Source organism: Rattus rattus, chromosome 4 (genome assembly GCF_011064425.1).
Source record: "Rattus rattus isolate New Zealand chromosome 4, Rrattus_CSIRO_v1, whole genome shotgun sequence".
NCBI classification, from domain to species: Eukaryota; Metazoa; Chordata; class Mammalia; order Rodentia; family Muridae; genus Rattus; species Rattus rattus.
The window spans coordinates 167,398,739-167,413,133 of record NC_046157.1 but is presented as its reverse complement, the minus strand read 5'-3'; the positions used below and the strand labels follow the sequence as shown (position 1 = coordinate 167,413,133).

The following is a 14,395-nucleotide window of genomic DNA, read 5'->3' as shown; positions in this document are numbered from 1 at the left end:
TGGTTATTACCATATGCACCTTGATATAACCAGCCTGTCTACAGTAGAAAAATCAATATTATGCAAAACGGGTAAAGAAGCAGAAAGACACAAAATCAAAGAGGAAACTCAAAAGCTCCTGAACCAGCATTGTAAACTACAGATTACTGTTGCCAAAAGTGTTAAGCCAACTATTCAGAAAAATCCTGGATGAATAAATTATAAGTGTAGTAATAAGGAAAATGGTGATGTTTCTGCTAATGAAATTAAAAAGTTCAATCTAAGCTCATTATAAACTCGAAGAACTGTCTTTTATTAAGTGGATTAACTGAATTAGTACTTTCGACTGCATTAATTCCCCTCATCTAAACCAACAAATGTTAACAAATGAAAGCAAACCTTGGTCTAGGTCAGTTTGTGTCTGTAGCAACAATAAGGTATTTTTAATGATTAAAGAGAAAGAGGACATTTGCTCATCTTATCACACCATGTGCCTGGAAATGCTTTTTGATATATTCTTATTAGCCTGGTTTTGAGATACTGCTAAAGCTTAGCTTGATGGCTAGACATATCATGTGGGTAAGAAAGTAGAATTTATACAGTTCGAAACCTTGAATGGATTCTCACAACCGACTGATTTACAGCAAGACAAAACTTTTCATCTGTTTTCCTCCAAGGAAAATATTCGAGAAAACATGAATATGGTCTACCATATCTTGAAGATTGTTATGATAAGAATTAAAATGAGGCAAAGGCAAATATTTTACATGTGTAAACTTAATAAAAAGTACATAAAAACACTGCTAATAAAAGTCATGAAAGATGACGTTCATAGAATACAGAGAATAGAATCTAATTCCTTAACCTCTTAAAATATACATCCTGTGCTGGCAAAATGATTTGGTGTGTGATAACCCACTTGCTTGCACACATCTGACACCCTGACTTCAATCTCCAGAACTAACAGTGAAGGGGAGAGCTGCCTCATAAGCCTTGCCCTCTAACCTTCCCACTCAACTGTGCAACGCATAACAAGCACTCATGTTTATTCAATAAGTTAAAAGATGGCCTACCAGGTGCAAAAAAGAAAATACTAGAATGCATGAGTATTACAAAATAGTAACATTGTTGTACATAACCTATTTTCTTTTTTAAAAAAAGGATAATTTACAGAAGAATTATTAGAATTTAGTAAGAGATTTATCAGCTATGTGATGAATTTCAACCCAACATACGCAAATGAAAGTCAAGTTTCTGTAAAGGAATGTTTATGTAACACTGTTGTATTAATTATCTATTAGTCATAAAAAATAACCCTATGCTCATCTAAAGCAAAAAAAAATTATATTATCTCACAGATGCTAGGGTTCTGCCTCGGAATGTAGCTAGTCCTCTGATCTTGGAAATAAGGCAAAATCTGCAATCAGGGTGCTGGCCAATTTGCAATTATCGAAGACTCGTGAGGAGATGGTCTTCCCCCAAGTTCAGTCAAGGGTTCACTGACAAGCTTGGATACATGTCATCCATTGGATACATGCCATCCATTGGATACATGCCTCCATTGGTCCTTTGCCACATGAGCCTCAGAATAATGATACTCACACATGGCAGATCAACATGATGTGACAGCCATTTTCCCTAAAAATGAAAATCGGTAAACAAATGGAGGCATAGCTACAGAATTAATATATTGTTTTCTATTTCTTTAAGAACTAGAGATCTTCTAAAGCTATTTTTTATTTTAAGAGATATAAATGTGTGATATATTTTCTCCTTCATAAGAAAAAAAGGGACTAATAGAAAAACAAATCATTCCACCATCAGACAAAGTAACTGTGCTTATATTTGTATGCTGATGACTGAAGAATCTGTGGTAGAATGGACCAGGGCTCCTACATGAAAGGATTTCTTATATTCACATCAAGTTAGTAGTTACCCTCAAAGAACAGAACTTTAACTTTTAACTCCATTTGTTCAACTGGCATTTTACTTGCAAGAAAAATAAGAAAATACCTGTCCCTTATGCTCTTTATTAGACATAAGAACTGGAAATTAAACCCGGAGATATAGAGGATGTATCAGGTCACTTGCCTGCTAATAGAAAGTGTAACAACACAATGCACACGACATTTAAATATACACGATGTTCCTATATTTATTGATAGAGAAATGAAAATCTCGATAAATGTGATTCTCTTTGCAACTTCTTTTCAGAGTCACAATGGGATTCAGGCAAGCCTGGAAATTTTTTTTTTTTTATTAACTTGAGTATTTCTTATTGTACATTTCGAAAGTGTTATTCCTTTCCCGGTTTCGGGCAAACATCTCCTCCCCTTCCCCTTTTTATGGGTGTTCCCCTCCCATCCCCCTTGCCGCCCTCCCCCCAACAATCTAGTTCACTGGGGGTTCAGTCTTAGCAGGACCCAGGGCTTCCCCTTCCACTGGTGCTCTTACTAGGATATTCATTGCTACCTATGAGGTCAGAGTCCAGGGTCAGTCCATGTATAGTCTTTAGGCAGTGCAAGCCTGGAATTTACATTGTAGCCCAAGCTAGCTACAAAGTCTAGTAATCTGACCCACCAAGTCTGGATTCCATGTAAACAATTTTTGGAAGGTCTTTCATGCTACAGATAAGTTTAGGTCAAACAGGTAAAGCTCATGAAAATTGCTGTGGTGAAGCCATCCATCTCCAATCTCTGTGACGGTGTTGGTTTGCCGGTCACACCCTTGTAAAGAGAATATTTAGTGCAAAGATGATTTGGAAGTAGCAAAGCCAGACAGTGAACATCGCTGGTCTCTTTGAAGCTGCTTGCTTCCAGAGAAGGATGAGGCTTCCTAAGTTCCATTCATTCTCCCAAAAGAAAATTCAAGTTATATCGTTCTCTGAGCATCTTATCCTGTGTGCATATTTTACGTGCATTATTTAACATCCGCCCTTTTCATACAACATTCCTGTAGAATAGTCATTACTATTTCATACATGAATATAAAAAGGCTCATAAAATTTTTGTAACCATATGTTTACCTACTAAGCCGTAGAAAGAAGTTCCCAAGTTCTTTACATATTTTTATTTATAGGCCCACTTATCTCTCGAGATTCAGTGCAAGATTAACTTCTAGAATTTCTATTATAGTTTTAGGATTTTTTCTTTACTAGATATTAGTTATAGTTCTTCTGATAACATTGTGGAAGGTAAAAACTAAAACCGATATCTATACTGCATTCTGGAAATACAGAATTAGTATGTAACTTCCAAAATTGCTGAACTTGATGTCAAGTACAAAATAGAGGGATAGTAAACACAAGCACACACACGTGTGTGTTTCTGAATGTGTATGTGTATGTGTGTATATGGACCCACATATGTGTGTGTGCGTGTGTGTCTGCGTGTGCGTGTGTGTGTGTGTGTGTGTGCATTTTACCAGTGCTAAGATAGACTTATATGTATGAAGCAGCCCAAGAGGATATAAACATTAATTCTTATTGGCAAGTCAGTCTTCACTGAGGAAGCATATCTATTTATATATTTGAATTTGAAGTTGGAATAGTTTGGTGGGCTTGTGCATGGGCTCGGGTGTTTTCTAATGGCAAGAGTCAGGTAGGTCATTTATAACATGTTAAATAGCACATCTCTGCCTCTTTTCAGTGTTCTTTCAAATGCTTAAGTAAAAGAATAACAATATAATTTTTAAAAATAAGATTATGCACCAATTTGAAGAGTAAATCCTGAAACCTAAAGACAGGTTTGGTAGAATGTGTGGGTGGTACAGAAATGAATTAAACTAAATCAGCACATGCCGAGTCAAGAAAGGGGAGTGAGCACAATTATTTGCTCCTGATCACCGAGCATCTTTGTTTTTGAGTGTCAATGTCTTTTATGTTTTATTCAACAGCATTTGGATGCATACCAAAAATCAAATTTTAAACAATAAGAGAAAAAGAGCAAAGAAAGCTCTTCTGAATGTTTTTTCTCCATTATTTTATTTATTTGCTTTACATCCTGAGCCCAGTCCCCCTTCCTCCCTTCCTCCCAGTCCCTCCCCTACAAATTTCTCCTCACATTAGCCCATTCCCTTCTCCTCAGAGAAAGGTGGGGACCTTGGGTATCTTAGTCCCAGCAAGACTTAACACGTGCTCTCCACTGAGGCCCAACAAGCAGTCCAGTTAGGGGAATGGGATCCAATGATAGTCAATAGAGTCAGAGAGCCTCTGTTCCACTTGTTAGGGGACCCACATGAAAACCAAGCTACATCTCTGCTACAAATAATAGGGGCCCTAGGTCCAATGCTGCATGCTCTTTGGTTGCTGGTTTAGTCTCTGTGAGCCCCCGTGGACCCAGGTTAGTTGACTCTGTAGGTCTTCTTGTGGTAGGCTTGACCCCTCCAGCTCGCTCAACTCTATCCGCCTCTCTTCCACAAGACTCCCTAAGCTCTGCCTGCTGTTTGACTGTGAGTTTTTGAGCCTCTCAGGAGTTCCTGTCTGCAAGCAAAGAAGATTATCATTATTAGTGTCAGGGGTTGGCTGTCTTACGTAGGATGTGTCTCAAGATGGGCTCTTCATTGGTTGGTTGCTTCCTCAATCTCTGCTCCTTCTTTAACCATGCACATCTTGTAAGCAGGAAAAGTTTTGGGTCGAAGGTTTTGTGATACCCATCCCTCTACTGGAAGACCCTTACAGGAGGTAGCCACTTCAGTCTGCATATCCCCTGCTGGTAACAGTCTCAGCTAGAGTCACCCCCATAAACTCCTGATGTAAACTCCTTCCCAGGTTTCCAGCAAGTCCAGAGATGCCCCTCATCAATTTCCATTCTCACTCCCAGACCTCCCCAGTCCCCCCTCTCCCAACACCTGTTCCCATCCCCATTCCCACCTATTTCCCTCCTCCATCTACCTCCAGTGACTCTTCTGTTTCCCCTTCTGAGTGAGATCCCAGCATTTCCACTTGGGCCTTACTTCTTGTTTAGTTTCTTAGGGTCTTTGGAGTGTATCATGGATATCCTGAACTTTATGGCTAATAACCACTTATCAGTGACTACATACCATGCGTGTCTTTCTTGGTCTTGGTTATCTTACTCAGAACACTATTTTCTAGTTCCATTCATTTGCCTTTCATGATGTCTTTGTTTTTAATAGCTGAATAGTATTCCATTGTGTAGATGTACTATGTTTTCTTTATTCATTCTTCAGTTGAGGGACATCTAGTCTGTTTCCAGTTTCTGGTTATTATCAATAATGCTGCTATGAACATAGTTGAGCAAGTGTCCTTGTGGTATGATGGGACATCTTTTGAATATATGCCCTGGAGTGTTATAGCTGGGTCTTGGGATAGAACTATTCCCAATTTTTTTGAGAAAATTTATTTCCAAAATAGTTATACAACTTTGCATTCCTACCAGCAATGGAGGAGAATTCCCCTTCCTCCACATCCTTGCTAGCATGTACTATACTTTGACTTTTTGATCTTAGCCGTTCTCATGGGTGTTAAGATAGGTACAAGATAGAATCTCAGAGTTGTTTTGATTTGTATTTCCTTGATGACTAAGGACATGGACCATTTCTTTAAGTGCGTCTCAGCCATTAGTGATTTCTCTGTTGAGAATTCCCTGTTTAACTCTGTACCCCATTTCTTCCATTGGTAACTGAGTTTTATTATGTGGACATCTACTGTGGCATGCATCTGTACAAACCTTTCAGGCAGTGGTCCACAGCTTGGTTATGAATAAAAAGACATAAATTTTTGTCTCATTTTATTACAATGAAGTTTAACACTACAGAAAAGTCACATGACCATAATAATGGTCCAGTTTTCTTAAACCCTGCAACAGGAGGAACTCTGTAATTACATTAAATATTGTTACGCATTCAAACTTCCAATGTACATGTACTTGGAAACAGTTACAACTCTCACCAAGCTAGGTTGGGTACATAAAGTCCAACAACGTTGGAAATGCTGCGAAAACATAACAAATAGCAATGTAATCTTACAGAACTTGCCTTTATTTAAGGTGGTAAGTTCATGTAATTCCAGTGCCTTCACAATTTAACAAACCAAATTTACTATACTTCACTTCTAAAAGCCTAGATGAAACCTGGAAAAGAAGCCATACAGTATAAATGGCAACTTCAGGAAAAGTTCCTGTTTTTTATTCCAAATAATTTCTCCCATGTCCAATAAATGTTCAATATTTCCTGGTATGTGGGAAGATTATGTTTCTTAAAGTCACAATGAAGCCTTATAGATGGAAGCACAAGTTGAGAAAAGGTTTGATCTCCAAACCTATTAGACTTGATGAAGTAAGATCAGTAACAGCCACCTTGCGACATTACAGGAGGTCTTGTTCCCCTTGGAGGTCGAAGAGGCCCGCCTTGGTAAGGGGGTACCATTGGTGGTCCCTGTCCATATGGAGGCATAGTGCCAGGAAGATAACCAGGCATTCCTTGATGGTGACCACCATACTGACCATGAGGTAGCATCAGAGACCTCATTCCTTGGTGCTATGGTATCTGGCTGTGGTAGCATCATACCCCCAATTGGTCCAACTGGTGGATTGCCAGTTGGAGTTTGTCCTGGTTGAGGAAGCTATCACTGATATTTAGGGAACTGTGCCCTTCTTTCTTCCAGCAGTATATCCTCATCTGGATGGATGAACTTGCTGATTGCACTGGTGGTTGTCAGTGTAGGAGGCTTACCTCTTATTGACACTGCTGGTTTTGCTGCAGTGCTGTTTGTTGTACTAGTGGTTAAAGCTGTAGACTTGTATAAGCAGGGAATGTAGGCCTTGAGGCTTCCGTAGTTGTTGCTGCAGGAGTACTATTTAAGGGCTTAAAATCTGTACCAACAGGTCCTTGGACAGCTGCCTGAGCCTGTCCAGCACTGGGGAAAAGAGGCTTAGTGAGTGGAGGCTATGGAGCTGCTGCTATTGGCACAGGTGGCCTATTAAGAAAAATAGCTGGTGCTGAGACAGCCTGTGCTTGAGTCATTAGAGAAATTCCAGGACATACAGGTGGGAGCATACTCCATACCTGGTGGCATACTCAGCATCAGAGGTTGTATTCCAGGTCCTGGTGGCATCATTCCACCCACTGGCATCATTATGTTTTCACCACAAAATGATTAGGTGTATTTTCTCTGATGATGCAATCCAGGTGGCGTTCCTGGCATAACTGGAGGCATATCTGGCATCAGGGGAGGACCACCTGGCATCAATGGAGGTCTACCTGGAGGTAGTCCTGGTGCCCCTGGAACTGGATACAGTCCTGGCTGAGCGATTGGTGGGACGTAACCTTGCTGAGGTTGAACAGGCTGTGGTTGTCATCATCATATTCATCAGAATCGTCTTGTTTCTTTTTTTGACTCTCTTGTGTTTTCTGTTCAAGAAGTCATGGTCTTTCATCCATATCTTTTTCTGGAATACCTTCCATGCCATTTATTTCCAACTCTATGTCTGTTCTGCCAGGTATTGCATTTGGTACCACATCTATGGTTTCTTTATGCACCTGCAAGCATGAATAGCTAAAGCAGGTTCTGTGTACAATTTCTTATGACATATGTGGCATTTAAAAAAAGCTTTGCTTTTTGGGATCAGATGGACTCTGTCTCAGCCTCCTGGTAGGTAAATCAGGTTGATGGCCAGCTTCAAAGGCAAAATGAGGCTGGGACAGGATGCTGGAAATTCAAATGTAAGGAACAGAGGCTGGAGATAAGTTCAAAGTCCTCAGCTATACAGCATGCTAGAAGCCAGACTGTGCTACCTAAGACTACCTTAAAACAATAAAAAAAAACAAAAAAAAAAAAAAAAAAAAAAAAAAAAAAAAAGCTTTGCTTTTTGGTGCTGTATGAGGATCTTCTCATCATCGAAATCTCTGTTACAATACAAGCACCACAGCCCCAGCTGCTTCTTCCATTTACGACCATAACTGCAACCTACAGACTAGGCAGAATGGAGGTGAAAAGCTGAAATAAAAACAGAAGAGAATCGTACAGTTCTCGGAACCAATCGCCACCACTACATCTGGCAGGAATCATCTGTACCCCAGTTTTAATTGTGTTGTTTAGTTTGTTGCTGTCTTATATATCGAGTTCTTTATATATCTTAGGTTTTAGTCCTCTGTCAGATGTAGGGTTGGTGAGGATGTTTTCCCATTCTATAAGCTGCTATTTGTCCTATTGATGTTGTCCTTAGTCATGCAAAAGCTTTTCTGCTTTATGAGTCCCATTTATTAATTGTTCATTTTAGTGGCTGAGATATTGGTGTTTTGTTCATGAATTTGCCTCCTATGTGAATATGTTCAACGCAGTACCCCACTTTCTCCTCTACTAGTCTTAGGGTGTCCAGTTTTATTTGATGTCTTTGAGTCACTAGGACTTGAGTTTTGTGCAGGGTGATATATGTGGGTGTATTTGCATTCTTCTATATGCAGACATCCAGTTGGACCAGCACCGTTTGTTGAAGATGCTCTCCATTTCCCATTGTATGGCTTTGGCTTCTTTGTCAAAAATCAAGTGTTCATAGGTGTGTAGCTTTATTCCTGGGTCTTCGATTTAATTCCATTGATCAACCTGCCTGTTTTATAACAATACCATGCAGTTTTTATTACTATTGCTCTGTAGTACAGCTTGAAGTCAGAAATGGTGGTACTTCCAGAAATTCTTTTACTGTACAAGAAATATAAACAGACATTAAAAGTCTCCCAATCAAAAAAAAAATCCAGAGACCAGATAGTTTTATCACAGAATGCTAGCAGACTTTCAAAGATGTTCTAATTACCACTAGTCCTCAAACTATTCCACAAAATAGAAACAAGAGCTTTTCCACACTGTTTCTATGAGGGAAAACTCACCCTCATACCTAGAACACACAAAAACTCAACAAAGAAAAAGAATTTCAGACCAATTTCCCTTATGAACATTAATACAAAAATAATAAAATAGTCATAAACTGAATCCAATAGCACAGGGGAAAATACCATCCACCTTGATGAAGTAGGCTTTATCCTAGGGCTGCAGCAATGGTTCAATATATGAAAATCCATCAACTTAATCTACCATATAAGCAAACTCAAAGGAAAAAACTCATGATCATCTCGTTGGATGCTGAAAAAGCCTTTGACAAAATCTAACGTCCCTTCATGTTAAAAGTCATGGACAGTCATGGACACGGTGGATACAAGATGCATACATAAACATAATAAAAGCAATATACTGCAAGCCAATAGCAACATCAAATTAAATGGAGGAAAAACTTCAAGCAATATCAGTAAAATCAGGTACAAGAGAAGGCTGTCCAACTCTATTCAACATAGTACTATAATTTCTAGCTAGAGCAATAAGACAACTAAAGGAGATAAAGGGTATACAAATTGGAAAGAAAGAAGTCAAATATCACTATTTACAGATGATAGGATAGTATATATAAGTGACCTCCAAAATTCTTCCAGAGAACTCCTACAGCTTATAAACACCTTCAGTAAAGTGACTAGATACAAAATCAACTCAAAAAATCAGTAGTCCTCCCTTATACAAATGATAAACAGGCTGAGAAAAAAATAGGCAAGCAACACCATTTACAATAACCACAAATAATATAAAATATCTTTATGTAACTCTATTCAAACAAGCAAAAGACCTTCAAGAACGTCAAGTTCCCAAAGAAAGAAATTGAGGAAGGTATCAGAAGATGGAAAGATCTCCCCGTCTCATGGATTAACATAGGAAAAACAGCCATCTTAACCAAAAGCAGTCTACAGGTGCAATGCAATTTTCATCAAAATTCCACACAATTGTTTACAGACCTTGAAAGAGCAATTCTTAAATTTAAATGGAAAAAACAAATACCCAGGACACCAAGTATCGTTTACACTTATGAGAAAGAATGGACTCATGTCAGGTCCTGACATCCAGTTTAGTGTAAAATATTTCAACAGCAGCTCATGTATAAAGTTCTCAAGTAGAGTGACAGAAAGTCTTTTTGGGTTTTATTCTTTTGGGGTTTTTTGGAGGGGGTGGCGGTAGTGGTGGTGGTTGTTGTTGTTATTGTTGTTGTTTGAGACAGGAATTCTCTCTATAATTTTGGCTGTCCTAGAACTAGCTCTGTAGATAGACCAGCTGGCCTTGAACTCACAAATATCCACCTGACTCTGCTGTGATTAAAGGTGTAGGCCGCCACCATCCAGCTAAGTGACTATCTTGAATAGGCCAGTTTTTGAAAATCTAGCTGATGCAACACATTAGAGCATCTAAAAACAGGTCTGAAACTCAGAAGAAAGGTATTACATTAATCTGAGTCTTCCCCCAAACTAAACTTGAGCTGATGTTTCTGAAACATGGTCAAGGCTTGTGGCTAACTTTGCCTCACTGACTGATTAATTAGCTGCTAAATCTGCCAGAAATGTAATCAGCTTGTCTTCCCCTCACTGACAGGGTTGGTCTGGTTGACTTGGACAAGATGCTATGTTCAATACAGCAAGCCTAAAATACACCTATGATTAATCTCCACTTTCCTATTAACTTTCAGGTCAGTTATTTGGTAACTTCTTGAATTTCAGTGACTCTAGTTGCAAAATGCAAATAGCAGAGTACAAGCACGACCAAGAAAAATAAAACTAATATAAACTTTTCTAAACTGATTCACAAAAATAAAAATCTTATATAAATGCTAATCCAAATATATCCTCCCATTTTCTCACAATGTCAGTAATGGCATAGAAAGTAAGATGCTAAAAATTACAACCTACTCGGTTGCAAAGTGAGAGAAAAAAATGGGATAAAATACACAGCACTGCCTAATGAATTATTCACATACTGACACTTTTGACCAGGGTCTAAAATAATCATGAATCTCCATATGCTATCATGGAGTGACTGTGACATCATTATTACACACTCTATCTTGGGCACACTCGTTGTCCTTCATGTAAAAAACCAGACACCTTATTCTGTGTGTCATTACGGATGTGATGTCATACTCAAGTCCAATGTGTGTCTGCCGTCTGTCAAACGGCAGAACTCAGGGAGGTCCTGGGAAAGAGAAACGGTTTGAAAAGCAGTGTTTGTAGCCATTATGCTTACCAGCTGTCCACTTCTCTATGTTCTCTCCACCACTTTCCTTCTGTCTTGTCCTAGGCCACCCTTGACAGGGTTCAAGAATGGAGAGCAATAGAGGGGCCACACCAGGGAGTCAGTGACAAGGGCCCTGGAAGGGATTTCTAGTGGCAGAGCAACTGTTTTAAGACAGAGATCATACCTAGCCTTGACATTTTTTTTTAAAGATCAGGCTTTCTGGTTCTAGAAATATTTAAAACACCATTTTTTTTTCTCACGCGGGTGTACCTGCCCAAGGAGGGGTGCACGGAGGCCAGGCGTTAACACGGACATCTTCCTTCACTTGTCTTCGTTACTTTCCTCCTTGCTGTAACAAGATGCCTCACAGTAGCAAATAAAGAAGGAAAGGCCTTGCTTGGACTCGTAGTTCCAGAAGCAGTCAATCTCGAACAGAACGTTTGGTTGCAGGAGTTTGCGGCAACGGATCACGTGATACTCACAGTCCAGAAGTGGGGAGAGGTGAATGCTGCGTTCAGCTAGCTTTCTCCTTTTAATGCGGTCTGGTACCCAAGCCAAGGAATGATCCCCTAGCCTTTAGAGGCTGCCTTTGCACTTCAATCAAGATAATGCCATACAGACTTTCCCAGAGGATGACCTAATCAAAGTAATTCCTCCCAGTTGTGCCTAGAGATTTGCCTCTGAAGTAATTCCCAACCCTGTTAAATTGACAGTCAACACAAACCATCATGGCTCTCCATCTTACTTTTTGAGACAGAGTCCTTCACTGAACCTGGAGTTTGCTGATTCTGCTAGACTGCATGGCCATCAAAATTCCAGGGATCCTCCTATTTCTGCCTCCCCAGTGCTGGGATTAAAAGTGCCACCAGTCTCTGTATGTGTCCATCTGTGTGTGTGAGAGAAAGGGGGTGTAGAGGGGGGAGGGAGAGGGAGAAGAAGAGGGAGATATCTGTGTTGTATGTGAGGTTCAGCCATGCATACCCATGTGTGGATAAGCCAGAAGATGATCGTGGGTGCTCTGCTCCCTCACATTTCACCTTATTCCCTGGAAATGGGATTTTTCACTGACCCAGGATTCAGGCTGGCAGCCAGCAAGCTCCAAGCTCCAATGCCCTTCCTTTCCCAATGCCCCCTTCCTCTCTCTCTCTCCCTCTCTCTCTCTCTCTCTCTCTCTCTCTCTCTCTCTCTCTCTCTCTCTGCACTGTGTGTCCTTTTCTATCTTTGAACAAGAACTGCCAATGGTTTTGGGTCATCCAAACTCAGTACGTTGTCATGTTAGTCCTTGTGTTAATTGCATCTTCAAAGGTCCTATTTATAAATAAGTTCACATTCTGAAGTTTAGGGAGAATTTGAACTTAGGAGAACATTATCCAATTCACTTGAGAAAAGATTTAAAAACCAATATTCTTGCAATTTTGAGAATCACCAAATAATAATAATAATAATAATAATAATAATAATAATAATAAAATTCTCTAATAACAGCTAGTGTCTGCTACTGACAAACTCTCATATTAAGTGCTTTAGGACAAAAGTGTTTTTTTTTTTTTTAAATAGTATTGTGATCTTCCTGGTGATTCTTTTTCATTGGCTTGGGCAGGACTGGAAAACACAGCACATAGCCTCACTAGCAAGCGTGTAACTTATCTCTCAGTATTACCTGGTGTTCACAGGCTGACTATGGAGCCAAAAAGCCATGGGACTTGGGGAGCCTGTCCAGAGAGTGTGAGATCGAGACGTGTCCAAACCCAAAAATTCTCATCCTAAGAACAGTAAGAATAGCACTGCTTCCTCCCTTCTCAGAACCAGCATGTCCCAGCACACATAAGCATTAAGACCCCCTTACTGCCCTTGAGGTAGTCAAGTTGCCTGGCAACCAGATTTTATGTTAAACTTCCTCTTTCCTGATAAGGACATGTCCAGCAAGCACCTGGAATTCCTCGTCCTGCAAATGAAGCAAAATTTCCCAGCACCTCAGCCCCAGCCAATGATGTACACTCACCCCAAAACCCCTACCCACTCCCCAAGGTTTATATAGCACTTCTTCATACACACACACCCAAAAGAGAGAAAGCTGTTTCACTGAGAACCATTTCTGGGAAAGGGGGTTTCTCCTGTATTCATCCAACTGAGATCCTGTCTAAGCTTCGCTCCTCCCCAGTCAGCCTGGTGAGCAGCAGAGCCTGGATAGATACCCCAGGGAGAAGACCCAGGCAGCAGATGGTTCAGAAAACTTTTTACTCAGCAGTATCTTAGTTAGGATTTAATCATTGTGAAGAGACACTAGGAAAACTGCAGCTCTTAAAAATGGAAAACATTTAACGGGGGCTCACTTGCTGTTTTTGGAGGCTTAGTCCATTATTGTCATAACCAAAACCATGATGCTGATGAAGGAGCTTGCAAATTCTACATCCAGATGTGAAGACAGCAGAAACAGAGTGACACTGGGCCTAACATGAGCATGTGAAACCTCAAAGCCCATCCTCCAGCAAGTCCACGCCTACACCAACAAGGCCACATCTCTTAATAGTTCCACTCCCTGTAAATCCATGGGGGGCCATTTTCATTCTACCAGGGTAACCCAGACTTCGTTGTTGTTGTTGTTGCTGTTGTTGCTGTTGTTGTTGTTTTTCATTACCAAAATAATCTGTCTTCTGACTCTCAAAATCCCACAGAGGACCACTCATATCTGAGGATCTGTGGGAAGTCCCTTGCTTAAGCTACAAATAGATGATCCATCTCTGGGGCCCTAACACCACTACCACAGCCGGTACCTTCTCACTGTACAGACAGTCTCCAATTGTGATCCTTCTGGGATCCCCAACACTACAATCTGAGGCCATGCACCCACACCCCCTATTGGCAGTCCTCCATCTACTAATTTCTGCCACTCTAATTTCAACTGCTGAGGAACCACAGGAAAACCTGCTTGCTGTCCAGAGTGCCCTCTAATGATTCAGAGGCTGCACCCTTCCCACGTGGAGCTAGAATGACCTCTGCTACACTTACCTGAACCAGCACAGAGTAGGGACTCTGACACATTCTGACCTCCACCGGCACCATATGCACATATTCATATACAAGCACACAGACGTGTAAATAGAAATAACACTTTTAAAATTCTCATAGAGAATTATTGAATTAAGTGAATGTTAAAATAATTTTTAAAATACACTGAAAGATAATTGACAGAGGGACTTTCCATAACCCATCTCATCAGATGTTCTATTGGCTGATAGACTGTCTGTGGTTGGTGAAACTGAGGCAAAGGTATTTCAAGGTACCTCCAATTTTATGTTCATCTTTGCCATATTCACTTTTGTTAATAACAAGGCCATAATATTTCCTCCAGCTTTT

General features: G+C 40.1%; 1 pseudogene; it reads right to left on the bottom strand.

Annotated features, from left to right (window-relative positions):
* Window positions 1–6,279: 6,279 nt before the first annotated feature.
* Window positions 6,280–14,080, bottom strand: LOC116898584 (annotated as a pseudogene).
* Between the last annotated feature and the right edge of the window lie 315 nt (window positions 14,081–14,395).